General features: G+C 52.9%; 1 protein-coding gene across 4 annotated transcripts in view; it reads left to right on the top strand.

Moving 5' to 3' along the window:
- The window catches only part of TNS3 (tensin 3), a 260,333-nt gene that overhangs the window by 20,271 nt on the left and 225,954 nt on the right, over window positions 1-14,108 (top strand). The gene's annotated exons all lie outside the window — the stretch shown is intronic.

The following is a 14,108-nucleotide window of genomic DNA, read 5'->3' on the forward strand; positions in this document are numbered from 1 at the left end:
CAGAGAGCATTCTATGAGTCGTCATGGTATCTTTTGTAAAAACTTCCAGTTATTTATATATGTATGTGTTTTATTGGGTTTCTATTTAAATTGTATTTCTTACTGTATGTTGCCATCAAAAAGATTTGAAAAACATGGAAACTGACAAGGACATTTTGATCATTGTACATTGTGGCTATTCTTTTCCTGTATTTGAACGATCAAAAGACAGAAGACTTTGGAAGAGGGTGGGCAGAGGATTGGGTTAAAACAGCATGTGTTTGGGTAAAAGGTCCTTTCGTGTGCGGGGCACTGGCAGAAGTGATAGTCGTGGTCGAGGTAGTGGTGGCCCCTGCTTGTCGAGGGCCCTTCAGCTGTGGCGTGCACATCCTGCGCCCCTGTAGATGGTTATGAAGAAGACCACAGGGAGAAAAGTCAACCCATCCTTTGAATAAGATGCTTAAGAGCTTTCCCAAACACATGAGGCCATGGTTGGTCAAGTACCATCCGATTGTGGACATTGTCAGGAGGGTCAGGGCCTCTGGATCAGGGATCCACCTGGCTCTGAGTCCCCTTCCCACTCACTCTCCTGCTCTTGAGTAGCCTTCCTAGGGGGAGTCTGCATGGGGATGGGGGACACAGGGCAGGAGACAGCCCCTCTGAACTGCAGTCTGCCCCTGTCAAGGGTGGATCCTCCATGCTGAAACTCACAGGTGCCATTCATGCTGTGGGAACTGAGCCCCCACCAGACCACTCGTGGGAGGAGCCTCACCACCTGAGGCTGAAGGAGGTGGCATTCATGCCAGGCCTGCGAGGAGGTGTGTGAGGGTCTGCGGGGCGTCTGCACTGCACTCCACCTCGGAAGTCTCATCCTGTCCCCCTCTGGTTTTAGCTGGGAAGCATGACTTAGAGGTGCTCCCATTGGCGAAGAAGCTCTTCTGTGGCAGGGCCCAATTGTTGGGTTGAAAAAAAGAGAAAAATAGCTAGCAAAGAAAACAATAGTCGCGCTCTCAGGGGTTGCACAGAGCATTGTGTGACGACCGCCAACGCTCCAGGGTGGGCTCTGAGCCTGACACCAGCATCCATGACAGCACAGAGCTACTGGGGCAGCCAGGAGAGAGGCTGTGCGGGATCTCAGCCCTTGGTGTCCAGGACAGGGAGCTACGAACAGCCTGCGGACCTCCTCAGGGTGTTAAATATTATTATTTAATATTAATATATATTATACAATATATAATAATTTATTAATATTAATTTGTTAAATAAAGAGGATTCTTAAAAACATCGTATTTGATTTAGAAGCTTCTCCAAAATCTCCTGCAGTTTGTGGCATTTTGAGCAGAACCTCACACTGCCCAACACTTAGTGGAGTTTATTTTACAAAAGAGGGTTCAGGAGGCTCTGAACATACACTCGCACACAGAATCCTGCCTGCTTGCCTCCCTGTTTGCATGTGTGCACACATACCTACGTGCATGTGTCTGGGTACACAGGTGTATGCAATACACAGTGTTTGTATGTGTGTACACATGTCGATATGTGCGCTCACATGTACCATGCATATACACATGTATGTATCTGTGGGTGTATACACCTGCATGTGTACGCGTGTTTTTGTGTATGCATGTGTGCGTGTGTGCGTGTCACTGTTGATTTCTGAAATGGAGGCAGAGAAAGCCTTTTGTTGTTGTTGCTGTTTTTTGCTTCCCCAGGCAAATTGTTTCTCCCACTCACTCATGAGCTAAAAGCCCAGACTGCTTCCTGGCCCGGCAAGATTAACGTGAGCGCATCTTTAAGCAGTCCTTTTATTTGTCAAATCCCTGTTATTTTGTTAGAATCTATCTTGCAGCCAAAATAGCCTCAGGGGAAAAATAATGAAAAAAGGAATGAATTAGGTGTGTCAGCAAAATGTAGTGGGGATGGGAGCGTATGCAAATAAATAAGCATGCTGCTCCTTTTCTGTGTGTATCGAAATGTTGAAATGTTCCCTTTTAAATTATAAAGACACCACTCCAGCCCCTTAGAGTGGGCTTGCAGAGGGCGAAAGGAATGCTCCAGGCCCACCAGAAATGCCGCCGTCAGTCCTTCTGACACATTGTTGAATCTCTTTGCATAACAGGGACATACCATTTTGTGTTTTTTCTCTTAACGTGCCTTGGCAGAAATCATTCTCTGTTGTTGCTTTGTCTCTGCAATGTGAGGATTAATGGTTATTTAATATTTCCATTTATGGATTTGCCCACTCATTCTTTCATGTCTGTGGGATGCGTCCTGTGCTGTGGACACTGTGTCCCTTTGCCTGTTTATGTAACCTCCCCTGGTTGGCTGACTATGTTTCCCTTACGCTGTTAATGAAGACGGTGTGGTCACCTGTGCGTGCCTGGCGCCTGCCTTGGTCACCTCCTTAGCTGAGGTTCACGGGGTGGGGGGAGCAGGGCCAGGAGCATCAACTTTTCTGTAGTTCTGGATATGTGTGGTCAGATCACCTTCCAAAGAGCTTCCTGCATTAACGAACTGTCTCTCACAGGGTGTCTCCCCGTAGTTTTGGACACTGATACAGCCAAAGGTCCCCTGCTGCCCCTGCAGCTCTGCAGGAGCCCCCTCCCTCCCTCTCTCCCCTCCCAAGTTGGCCTCACCCAGCCCCACCCACACTGGGCTTCATGCTTTCATCGCCCCTGTGGTCTCCTGGGCACTGAAGTTAACACCCCAGTAAGACAGAACCATCCGTCCATCGCCGAGCCCCACTGACCTCCACCTCAGATCGTGTTCAGGGTGTGGTCACCTCGCCCCCGCCCCTGCCACCACCTGGTGCCAGCCTCCAGGCACCAGCTACCATCGTCCCTTGCCGGGCTGCACTGTGTTTGCAAGATGTTAACTGGGCTTTCTGTCCCGCTACTGCCTCCTCTCCCTCCCCTCAGTCTCTGTCACAGGGCAGCCAGAGGCAGCGTTTTAAAACGTTTCAAACCACATCATGGCACTCATTTGCTGAAAGCTTTCTGGCCATTTCCATTTCTCTCCGAGTCAGAAGCCAAGTCCTTACCTTGGCCACAAGGCTGGTCCCCGCCCTGACGCAGAACCCCGACTGTCCCCCTGGAGCATGGCCTGCAGTGGCTCATCCCTACCCACGGCCTCAGTGTTCTCTATGCTTCGGCTCCAATGTCCCCCTCTTGGTCCTGTATATACAAATAGCAGGGGCTCGCCTGGTGGCATAGTGTTAAGTTGCACGCTCTGCTTTGGTGGCTTGGGGTTCGCTGGTTCAGATCCAAGGTGAGGGCCTACACACTGCTCATCAAGGCCTGCTGTGGTGGCGTCCCACATAGAGGAACTAGAAGGACTTACAACTATGACATAAAACTATGTACTGGGGCTTTGGGGAGGAAAAACAAAAGAGGATGATTGGCAACAAATATTAGCTCAGGGCCAATCTTCCTTACCAAAAAGCATACCTTAAAAAAAAATGATCAAATTGCCCTTGATAAAGGATCGCTCCGCCCCATGTCCCTGGCATGATTTTCTGTCCTTTTCACTTGCTTTGTTTCCCTCTGGAGCGGTTGGCACATCGCATGTGCTGTCTTTGTTTCCTGGCTGGCTCCCCCACTGGAAGGTAGGCTCTGTGCAGACAGGCTCCTTATCCTGTTCATGCTGAGTGCTATGGTCCAGGGGCAGCACACGGACACGCGGCCAGCATCCTGCCAGGAGTGTGCACTCCAAGAGGGTGCTGAGCCCAGCCGAGCATGGGAGAGGGGTGGCAGGGAGGCTGCTGGCCCATCGAGACAGGCCAGCACGGCAGAGAGGTGCTCCCTTCGGGACCAGGCGTGTGAGGGGCTGTTCCTGGTGCCTGGAGCTGGGCTGGTTCCTGGTGTTCACGTGGTGGCCCAGGAAGCCGAGCCCTGGCCTGCCCCTTTGCGGAGTGAGTTGACGATCCCAGGCTGGGAATAGATCTGGGAGATGATCTCAGTCACCCCAGAACCAAGCTCTTCCCCTTTTGGGGTGCCATGATGCCTCGGGAGTGGGGAAGGACTGAGTGGGAATGATCAAAACTTAGATCTGTTTTGTCCTGTAACTTTGCTAATTTATTCTGGGTCTTTCCATGTCCATGAACATGATCTGAGCACTGTTTTGTGGTGCAGAGTCCTATAAATCCCTCTGTGTGTGAGTGCCGTTCAGGCACCGGAGACAAGTTGCTGGATGTTAAAACGGCGCCCGTTTCTCCCACTGTGCACAATCCTGCAATGAACATCGTTCCATCTAAATCTTCATCTACGTGTGCGCTTCCTGCCCCAGAATGCACTTCTTGACGTGGAGTTGGACATGAAGAACCGTGGATTTTGTTTGCATGCCTTGCCCGCCGAGAGGCTGCTTGTGTATGCCTGTGCCTCTCGCTCACGGCCCCGGCTGTCCTGTTTTGGGACCAGGGTCCCTGTGGCCTGGCTGCCACCCTCTTGCTCTGCGTGTTTAACTTTGCAAAGGGCAGTGCAGAGCACCCAGCCCTGCCCAGGCACCAGGCCTTCCTGGGGGCACTGCTGGCCGGGAGCCCGGGGCGGCGTCCCCGTTCCCACTTTCTGCGTTTGTTCACCTGTTCATTCAGCAAACAGGTGCTGGCCTTCCACAGAAGGGGTGGGCGGGGTGAGGCTGCGAGCTCAGGGGCACCTGAGAGTACTTCATGGGCTCCGAGCTGCGCGAGCCCATGGTCCTCACCCACGTCGACCTTCAGAGGGCTCCGCAGAGGAGACCTGTGTTGGCATTTTGGGGGTGAAGTGCTTCCGAGTGGAAGGCAGGAGGAGAGAGGGGAGAGTAAGGCTCAGGGTGGGCGCCCTCCCAGGAGGAGCGAGACACAGTGACTGGGCCGTGGTGGGGGAGGGGTGGTTCGTACTGAGGTGGGCAGTGAGGCATCAGGAGCGTCATTCAGTCTTCACTCAGCCCACCCTTAGTGCTGCTCCAGGCGTGGGGAAAACTGTGTGAGCCAGAGGGACAGGTTCTCTGCCCTCTTGGAGGGGACTTTCCAGGGCAGGGGTCTGGCAGTCAACCCCTACACAGTGACCCCAGGATATACTGTTAGGTAGCAGTAAGGACCCAGAAGGAAAACAAGGCACCCTAGGGAGGAGCGAGTATGGGCAGAGGTGGGTAGGCTGGTTTTGATAAGGCCTCTGAGGGGGCAATGCTTCAGCAGAACTTTGAAAGAAGAGAGGAGTAAGCCACATGAGTGAGTTACAGGTGGAAGGAACAGCACGTGCAAGTGTCCTGAGGCAGCAGCTAGTGCAGCAGGTTAGAGAAGAGCAGGGAGGTGAACAGGTCCAAGGGGAGCAGCGGCAGACTCTGGTGTTCTGTGGGCCCAGCATCAGAAGTTTAGGCTTTTTTTTTTTCTTTTTGAGGAAGATTAGCCCTGAGCTAACATCCATGCCCATCTTCTTCTACTTTATATGTAGGACGCCTGCCACAGCATGGCTTGACAAGCAGTGCATAGGTCCACTCCCAGGATCTGAACTGGTGACCCCTGGGCTGCCGAAGTGGAATGCATGAACACTGCGCCACTGGGCCGGCCCCTAGGCTTTCTTTCTTTTTAAATTAAGGGCCTAATTATAAAAGCTGGGGAGAGCCCTGTGCTTGAGCGTTGTCATGTCTGATTCCTGTTTAAGATGGTGCCTTAAACAGCTGGATGCAGGGGAGGGTCAGCTTGCTGGTGCATGCGTGGACCAGGCTGGTGGGAACGGAGACGGGCGCTGGGTCTCTTGGGGGATTTGTTTTGCAGGGCTTGCTGATGTGTTGCCTGTGTGCTTCTCGTGGAGAGAGGGGGAGCATGTTTGGGGAGAAAATCTGGAGTTCTGACTTGGAAGGCTGAGGTTGGTGGTGCCTCGGGGCAGCCTGGTGGAGGTGTGGAGTAGGCGACAGGGATCCCAGGACTTAGCAGGTCAGGAGGGAAGGGCTGGAGGGGACAGGGGAGGCCGTCAGCTGATGGATGGGGTGGGCTGGAGGCGACAGCTGGAGGACTGTGCACAGAGGAGAGTCCAGGACACCCACAGGTGCTCAGGGGCCAAGGACCCTCCAAAGGAGGGCCAGCGAGATAAGACATACTCAGGACATGGGGTCATGGAAGCCAGGGGAGGACAGTGTGGCAGGTGGGGGACAGTCAGGGGCAGCTGGGAGCTGCACTGGACGAGGAGCAGAGTCAGCTCTTGCGTCTGACGAGTTGCTGCTCTTTGGGGACTGGTGGCCAATTTCAGCTGACGGGATGAACAGTCCAGTTGTCTTTGGTCTTGGAGTGAACGGGCGGTGGGTAGTGGCCATAACTACTGCCCACCCTTGAGGAAGTTTCCTAGAAGGGGAGCAGGAAGTGGGCCGGTGATGGGAGGGGTGGCGGCGGGCCAGAAGGGCTGTCTTTAAAGATGGGGTGTCTTGCGGCCTGTTGTGTCTGCTGGGGGTTAGCGTAGGGAGGAAAAGGCTGGTGAAGTTCCACAGTGGGAAACCCAGAGCCAGGGTCACTGTGGGGGCCTCAGGCCGGGGGCGGCCTGCTGTCCATCTAGGGTTACACCTGGACAATGGCACCTGTGAGCTGGGTGGCCTGCAGCGGGTCGTGGTGATCTTCTGCATTTGGTTTGTTGGGAACGTCGAGCTCCTGTGTGTCGGTGTGCACGGAGCAGCTATCCACCCACGGGTGCCGACTCTGGAGGGTGGTGGGTGGCAGCACCCACTTAGGGAAGTTTCCTGGAGGCCACACTGAGAGCTCCTTGTGGGCGGTGACCTTGGCTGGTGTCCCTGACCTTCACCTTCCCAACTTCCTGCACAGCTGGGGCACAGTGTGGACCTGGCCAGCTGATTGAACAACAGGTGTTCCCTGTCACCCTGTGCTTGTAGCAGAGGAGACCAGAGAGCTGGGAGAAGAAGCTCCTGCACCCATATTTACAGGTGTCTCCCCCCATCCCATGATTTCAGCAGAAGCGTGCTGCGCATCTAAGATCCGAATCCCCAGTCCTCTATCGAGCCCTGATGGCCTCTGAAGGTCCCGGCCCCAAATAGGCCCCTTATTGCCTCCACCAAACCACTTCTTTCTCCCTCAGTCCCAGCCCGGTCATGGTCCTCCCGAACCCTTGGAGCCGGCCTCTATCTTTCCCGCTGCCATAGCCACCAGGGTCTTGGTGGAAGCGCTCATGCCCTCTTTGCTGGCCTGTTTCACAGGAGGTCTGCAGCTTCCTGTCTGTCACCCTCAGCCTGCAGCACCCCTTTACCTATAAGCCTCTGACCCCCCATTTTCACCAGGGTCAAGTCTAACGCTGAGCCCGGCCCCCAGTGCCTTCCCTCTTTCTTCTCCGGGGCTGCCTTCCTGTTCAGGGTCGGTCTTCTCTCTGTCCCTCCCACGCAGAGACTGTGGCAGTGAATGAATGGGGCCTGTGAGTCACTGTCAACCAGCTAATCAGAAATCAAAGGGCAGCAGATATGCAGCCACAAGTTCCAAGGCCCAGCCCAGGTGTGACCACAGGGTGTGGCCTCCAGTGACTTTTGCCTTAAAACCTGGCGTCTGTCTTTATTGATTTATAGTCATTCACTCTGTCGGGTATGTGTGTCCAGCATAGCCTGTGTCCCATGTGGACGCACAGTGAGAGGAAGCCCGCAGTCCCGGCCCACGCATGGTTTACAGTCCGAGTTGAGGCGCGGGATACAGGGACACATGGAACAAGCAGCGATGGGGTAGTGCCCGACAGTGTTGCTTCTCTGTCTCGCCTGCAGGACAGTGACGCTGCTGTTTCAGACACGGTATGAGAAGCCCCAGTGCTGAGGTGGGACCAGAAATGGAATAACTTTAAAAGAAATCCTAGAGGAGGATTAAAAGGATTGTCCATACTGTGCCTCAAATATACTTCTTAAACTTATAAGCTTTAACTTTTCTCTTAAAGCACAAGCCCAGAATGTATATGGCCTCTTTACTTTATAATGCTTTTAAAAATCTTTCTTCATGTAGGTGTTTCAGACAATCCCAGGGGAATGTCAATAAAGCAATTCAGTGACTTCTTCACGGTCTTTCCTCCTAGACTTCATATTTTTGCCTCCAGATTTTCTGCTCTCCCAACTGAACTGATTAAAAACCCTTCCCTCACCTTTATTATTTTTTTATTGAGGTTTAATTGACTTGTAACGTTAGTTTCAAGTGTACGACATAATGATTCAATATTTGTATATATTGTGAAATGATCACCACAATAGGTCTAGTTAATATCCGTCGCCATCCATCATCATCCATCCATTCCAACTGGAATTGTTTCCAGTTAGTCTGCTAGACTTACTTGTGAGATCTTATTCTTGTTTTCAAGGTATAACAGGTCTATGCTTGGTGGCATTAAATTAAATGATTTCATTAAAATGGTTTGGTGGCACTTTTGTAAATGGATTGCTTCTAGATCATTAAAAACCAAGCCTGAAATTCATTGAACTGTGACTACTCAGATTTTAGATTAATTGTGTTCTAGGTCTGCAAGTTGTGACAAAGCACTTGAACAAAAGTTATGGCATTTAAGAATTTCTTTATACATCTTAAATGTAAAAATGAAAAAGGGTTGGTTGGTTTTAAAATCTGGTAACTCCATGATGAAAAGAAATGTATAAGTGTTATGACTCTAGTGAGGTATTCATTTGATAATACAAAACTTTAACTTTTAAAAATTAGAAATTATAAAAGCTTTAGTAACATTAAGTTTTTAAAATTATAAACCTATCGGAAAGTTTGGGAATGACATAGATTTGGTCCGCAGACCCACCACCCGGCCCATCCTGGGTCGTCTGGGGAGGGGCTGATATGAGGCTGACGCTCCCGGGGCGAGGGGCCAGCAGGAGGGAGGTGGAGCAGCTGTCCTGAGTGACGTGAGTCTCAGGGGCTCGGTCCAGCTCCGGAAGGCAATGCCTCGCACGCACAGCCATGGGTGAGGCCAGAGGACCCGACGGGAACACCGGCAGCCAGGAATGCTGGGCAGCCGCCTGGCTCTGCCTCTCTGATGGTGGCTGAGATAAGAGCTGAGGATCTGAGCCTCAGGGCCTTGGCCATGCAACTGGAACCAAAGCGCCTGCTTGCGGGTTTATTCTGAGGGCTTCGAGGTTGTGGGTGTGCACCTGTGTGGTGTGTGCTGGGCACTCAGCTGTGCTTACGCTAAGTCAATGAGTGGGCAGAGAATGGCACAAACCAGTGTGGCATCCTCTTTGCCATTCTGCTTTCTCTGCCCTCTGCTGCTCCGCGCCTGGTGGACATGGCAGTATTACGGGCAGTCAGCAGTCACAGCCCACACTCTCCGTCTGCAGTGGCCTGGGGTCCTGGAGTGTGATGCCCGGCCACCCCTGCCCAGGTTCCCTGCATCCTCATCTCCCTTCCCTCTCCCCACCATGCTGCCAGGCGGGTGGTCCATGTGTCCTGGGGAGACTGAGGCTTACGGTCCTGGTCATGTGCGTGGCCTGGGGCTCTCCCTGTCATGTGGGATGCTCTGTTTCTCCTCTCTGGGTGTGGGTGGAGATTTTGCTGTTTCTTTTTTCTGAGTTTCAGCTAGCAGTGTTATTTACTGGAAACCTACTTTTCATGTGCTGGAAACTTCCTGGCCCAGATTTGGGTGAAGTAGGGTTACTTCAGGGCAAGAGCATTGCACTCAGGGGTGCACAGGAGTCCTGCGCTGTGGGAAGGACAGCTGCCTCCTGCTGAAATTCAAATCAGAGGATTCAATTATTAGACCCTTTGAGAGCAGACTTTGATGGGGCCAGGTGCGTTCACAGCTACGTCGTGGTCTCACTGAGTTTGCAGGTGACCCGTACAAGGGTGGGCGGCATCACCCAGAGGCCCAGCCCTCTGCCTGGCTTCCCTAGAGCAGGATGGGACCCTGTTCTGCCTGCCTCACACCCGCCTGGTTAAAGTTAAACAGAAACTTTTTCTTTTTAAAAAACTTCAGGAATAAGTAGATAAAAATTGTTTAAATTGATGAAAACAGCCCAATTTCCTCAGAAACTGTAATGCTATCTTTCTATTGTCTATGAAAGGACCCCCCACCGTAGTCCCCCAAACTCTTCCGGCTGTGTAGGATCCCCTCTTAGCAGGGGAGGAAGGAGTATTTGTGGGCATCGTACCAAAGCCCCTCCGTGCATATGGTGAGGAGTGACCCTCGCGAGACCTGCTGTTGGTTGTTGTTGGTTATTGTTGGTTGTTGTTGGTTATTGTTGGTTGGTTGTTGATTGTTGTTGGTTATTATGGGTTGTTGGTTGGTTGTTGTTGGTTGGTTTTTGGTTATTGTTGGTTATTGTTGGTTGGTGGTTGATTGTTGTTGGTTATTATGGGTTGTTTGTTGGTTGGTTTTTGGTTATTCTGGTTGGCGGTTGGTTGGTTGTTGGTGGTGGTTGGTTAGTTGTTGAGGTCGGTAGTGATTTTATCACCCCCATTAGCAGATGAAGAAATGGTGGCCCAGACTGATGACTGATTAGCCTGCAGACACAGCAAATAGCAGAGCGGGTCCAGGGTGCCCCTTGGTGCTGTCTCCTCTGGAGGCTGCCTGGGCCCCTCGATTCAGCTTCCTGGGGGATCTGCAGCCCACGGGGGAGAGCAGGCATGTCCTCTGTCCTCACGTCTCATCGCCCAGGGCTCCTGAACCCAGTCCTTGGGGAGATTTTGAAGAAATACTGGTATCTAGGGTCTCCTGAAGACTGTGGGCTGAGAACTGTTTGTTTCTAGGTGGGAACACAGTGCTGCGCTGGGTGCTTATGGGTAAAGTCCTTACCCAGAGTTCCAGATTTGCTCCAGTACTACAGTGTTTGGTCAAAGCTGGGCAACATTGGCGCATTTTCGGTCCAGAGAACTGGGAAGAATGAAAGGACGGAGGCTAATCTGAGTTTATGAGACAAGGCTTCCTGACTCAGAGGTGCTCTGTCAGTTTCTCCATCATCCTTCACCCTCGCCATGGGAGCCAGTGCCTGGGCAGACCAGGGGAGGCTGCGCTGGGGCCTTGTGAAACTGCGCTCTAGCACAAGGACAGGCAGGCGTGGTCCCTCTGTCCCCACAACCCACCTGGGAAACAGCATGGTTTCGGGGCCACCTGTGGGAGGCTGGCTCTGCTGTGGCAGGGCAGCATCTTGAGCAGGTTAAACTTCCCTGAGCCTCAGCTTGTCTCCAACAAATGTGGCTAATGTCTCCTGGGAACTGGGGTCTCTAGAGTGAGTGGAGGACACCCGCCCACTGCCAGCATTTCCAGGCCCATCCTCAGACTGGACAATAATCTAGATCTTCCTCTGTGTTAAATAAAACTCACTTTGAAATATGTCAATTTGATATCCTGGGGGAAGAGTGTAAAAGGCCAGATGAGTCCCAACAATATGTCTGTTTTCTTCAGCACCCAGAAAGGGAACATTGCTCCTTCCGTTTTTGGGGCTCCAGTGCCAAGAGCAGCGGGGTGCGTCCTACAATTGTGGGTCTTGCGCTTTTGCTTATAAGTTAATTCTGCAGGTTTCTCTCTGCTTGGAGTCAAGTGATGGTGCAGAGACGCTTGGTGGGGAGTGGAGGGTCTGCCCTGGACATCGTCTCCTCTCAGTGCTAAACAAAAGGCCACAGACTGGTTTCCCATTGGCTTGTGTTCTGAGGTTAACCAGGATGGGCTGGGGCAGCTGCTTGCTTGTCCACCCTGTCCAGTCCCAGGACACTGTCAGGAGCAGGCGGAGGTCTGACAGCACACGAGCACTGGGGGCTGGGGCTCCGGGGTGCTCGGGCTCCGGGGTGCTCAGCTCTGTGACCTCAGGCAGGTCTCTGAGTGTGAGACTCAAGTGTGAGAGACAAGAAATGCTCAAGGAGGAGGAGCGCCCTCTACAGGCTTCCAGAGCCCTTCCCTGGGCCGCGGCGGCATGCGTGCGCGTGTGTAGACACTTGGTTTCCATTTACTAGTCTGGTATTTCTTGTTTCAGTCCCCACTCTTCCTGCAGCTAGTGTTCCTCAGGGGGAGGGTGACACTGAGTGCCTGGGTGGGTGTCTGTTCTTACCCTGACAAAGGGTGTGTTCCGTGCCTGCCAGGGTGGAGGGAGGAGCATGGTGTGTAAGAGGCAACGAATGGGGTTTGCTTTTTTCCTTTTTGGAGATTGGAGGCCTTGGTGTCCCCTCGGGCAGGAGACTGTGGTTTGCAGGGGTCCCCGCCCCAGGGGGCGGCCCTTCCTCTCTGCCCTCCTGCCTCCCCACCCAGCGCAGGTGAAGGAGCTAAGATGTCCTTCCTGCCCCCCCCCCACACCCCCCCCCCCCCCCACGAAGGCCTTTCCTCCTCCCTCTGGGGATGCGAGGAGATGAGGAGGAAAGTGGCCAGGGCAGGCACGTGACTGTGACTGCCTGGGGGGCAGCCTATTTCTCATACCCATTTTTTCTGCTCTGCCCTGCAAGTTCATTAAGGAAACAGCTGCCGTTTTAGAGCAGGGAAGGGGAAAAAAAAGCACTTATTGGAGGTTGATTTTGTAGAGAAAGCACTTTTTCTGTACTTTTCCAGTGAAGGCAAGGGGAAGGAAATGCATGAAAGGGGAGAGTGGAGGGGGAAACGAGGACAAATGACCGTTTTCTTAGCATCGGCATAAAACATTATCATGCTAAGGATGTCAGAATTTGCCACCTTGTTCCTGAAAAAACGCCACGAGATGTTCCTGTAAGAGAACCACGCTTGACACACACACAGTGTGAGGCCTCAGTGTGCCCACCCCACTGGGGAGGGGGCTGCCACTGTGGCCTCAGGCAAGACTCGTTGTGGGGAGGGGGCTGTGAGCTCAGAAAGGGTGTCACCTTGAACTCTGTAGCCAATTAAGACATTTGGTTAAGTTGGCAGGACTAAATGACCTCCCTTGAGGCCAGGGGACTCGTGGGTTCCTCACAGGCTTCTTAAGCACCTCTTGTGACTTTCGTGAGAAATACAGGGATGTGAAGGACAAAGCCTGGAGTCGGAACACTGCCTTGCAGTCCTGAGTCCTCCAGGAGGAGGCCAGACCTCTGCTTTGAGCAGCCTTGTGGGTCAGGCACTAAACACAAAGCACCTTTAATTCTTAAAATGACCCTGCGGGGTGGGCTCCTTGTCCCCAGGCATGACCCCAGCTTAGACGATGTGCCTAGACACTCCCCTGAGGGGACTGCACGCCAGTTCCCTGGGTCTCCAATCTTCTGGGGTCCCCACTCATCCAAGACCCCCTGGGGCCTTGGTTTCCCCTTGTGTCCAGTGCCCCGTCTCCCCCTCCTGGCTTTGTCTGACGACAGGTGGGAAGATGCTTGTGGACAGACTCTACTGCTGTCAGCGAGATGGACACAGGGGCTTCTTCAGTGTTGAGACGAAGTACTGGTTGATGGGAGCACCAGCTGGCTGAGCAGGGAAAGGAGGAGGAGGGCCTGGAGGGTGAGGATTTGCCCAAGGTCTGTGCTTGAGCAAGGCCCACGTGTGAGACCAGCCCCTGGAGATGGTTCCTGGGTCTCCAGCGCCCAGCATGGCCGGCGTCCCCGCCTCTGGACAAGGAGAGAAGGCCAGGCTCAGAGATTGCTGCAGATGAGAGCTGACAACAGCTCGCTGGTGTCGGAAACTTCTTAACTGAAGGGTCTTTTTCATTATCAGAGGCAAAGTGCTTTTCAAAGCACCTTTCAAAGTGCTTTAGGTGGCTCCTGGAAACTCCGTTACTCAGGATCACAGGGCCATGGACGAGTGTTACTGGCTTGTGGCGGATCTTATGCGTGATGGGGTGGAGGGGTGAAGACAGGAGGCATTTGCCGGAAGAGTTTGCTGACTCCACTGCAGACGCCAGGGCTGGCAGCGAGGATGCAGCTAGCAAGCGGAGGGGCCCTCTGAGCGCAGCTCCCAGGCACCAGAGATTCTGGAACCTGTGTCCCTCATTCAGGTCTGATGATACCTGGTCAAGATGAGGTTCAGGTCTGCCCCTCTGCAGGAGCACCCAGCAGGAGAGCCGTATTCTTATGGTGGACGCATCCCATCAAAGGCCAGGGTCACTCTGACCCTTGATTAAGGTGGCATGGCCAGCTATTGTACACTCAGTCTTTTCTCTTTTATAATAAATAAGGGACTGTACTTTGAGACTATGAAGATCTTCAAGGAGCGACAGGGACACAATGGTAGATTACAGCTCTCCTCTGCAAGTTCCCACGACAAGTG

The sequence above is a fragment of the Equus asinus genome, chromosome 1 (genome assembly GCF_041296235.1).
Source record: "Equus asinus isolate D_3611 breed Donkey chromosome 1, EquAss-T2T_v2, whole genome shotgun sequence".
Taxonomy (NCBI): Eukaryota; Metazoa; Chordata; class Mammalia; order Perissodactyla; family Equidae; genus Equus; species Equus asinus.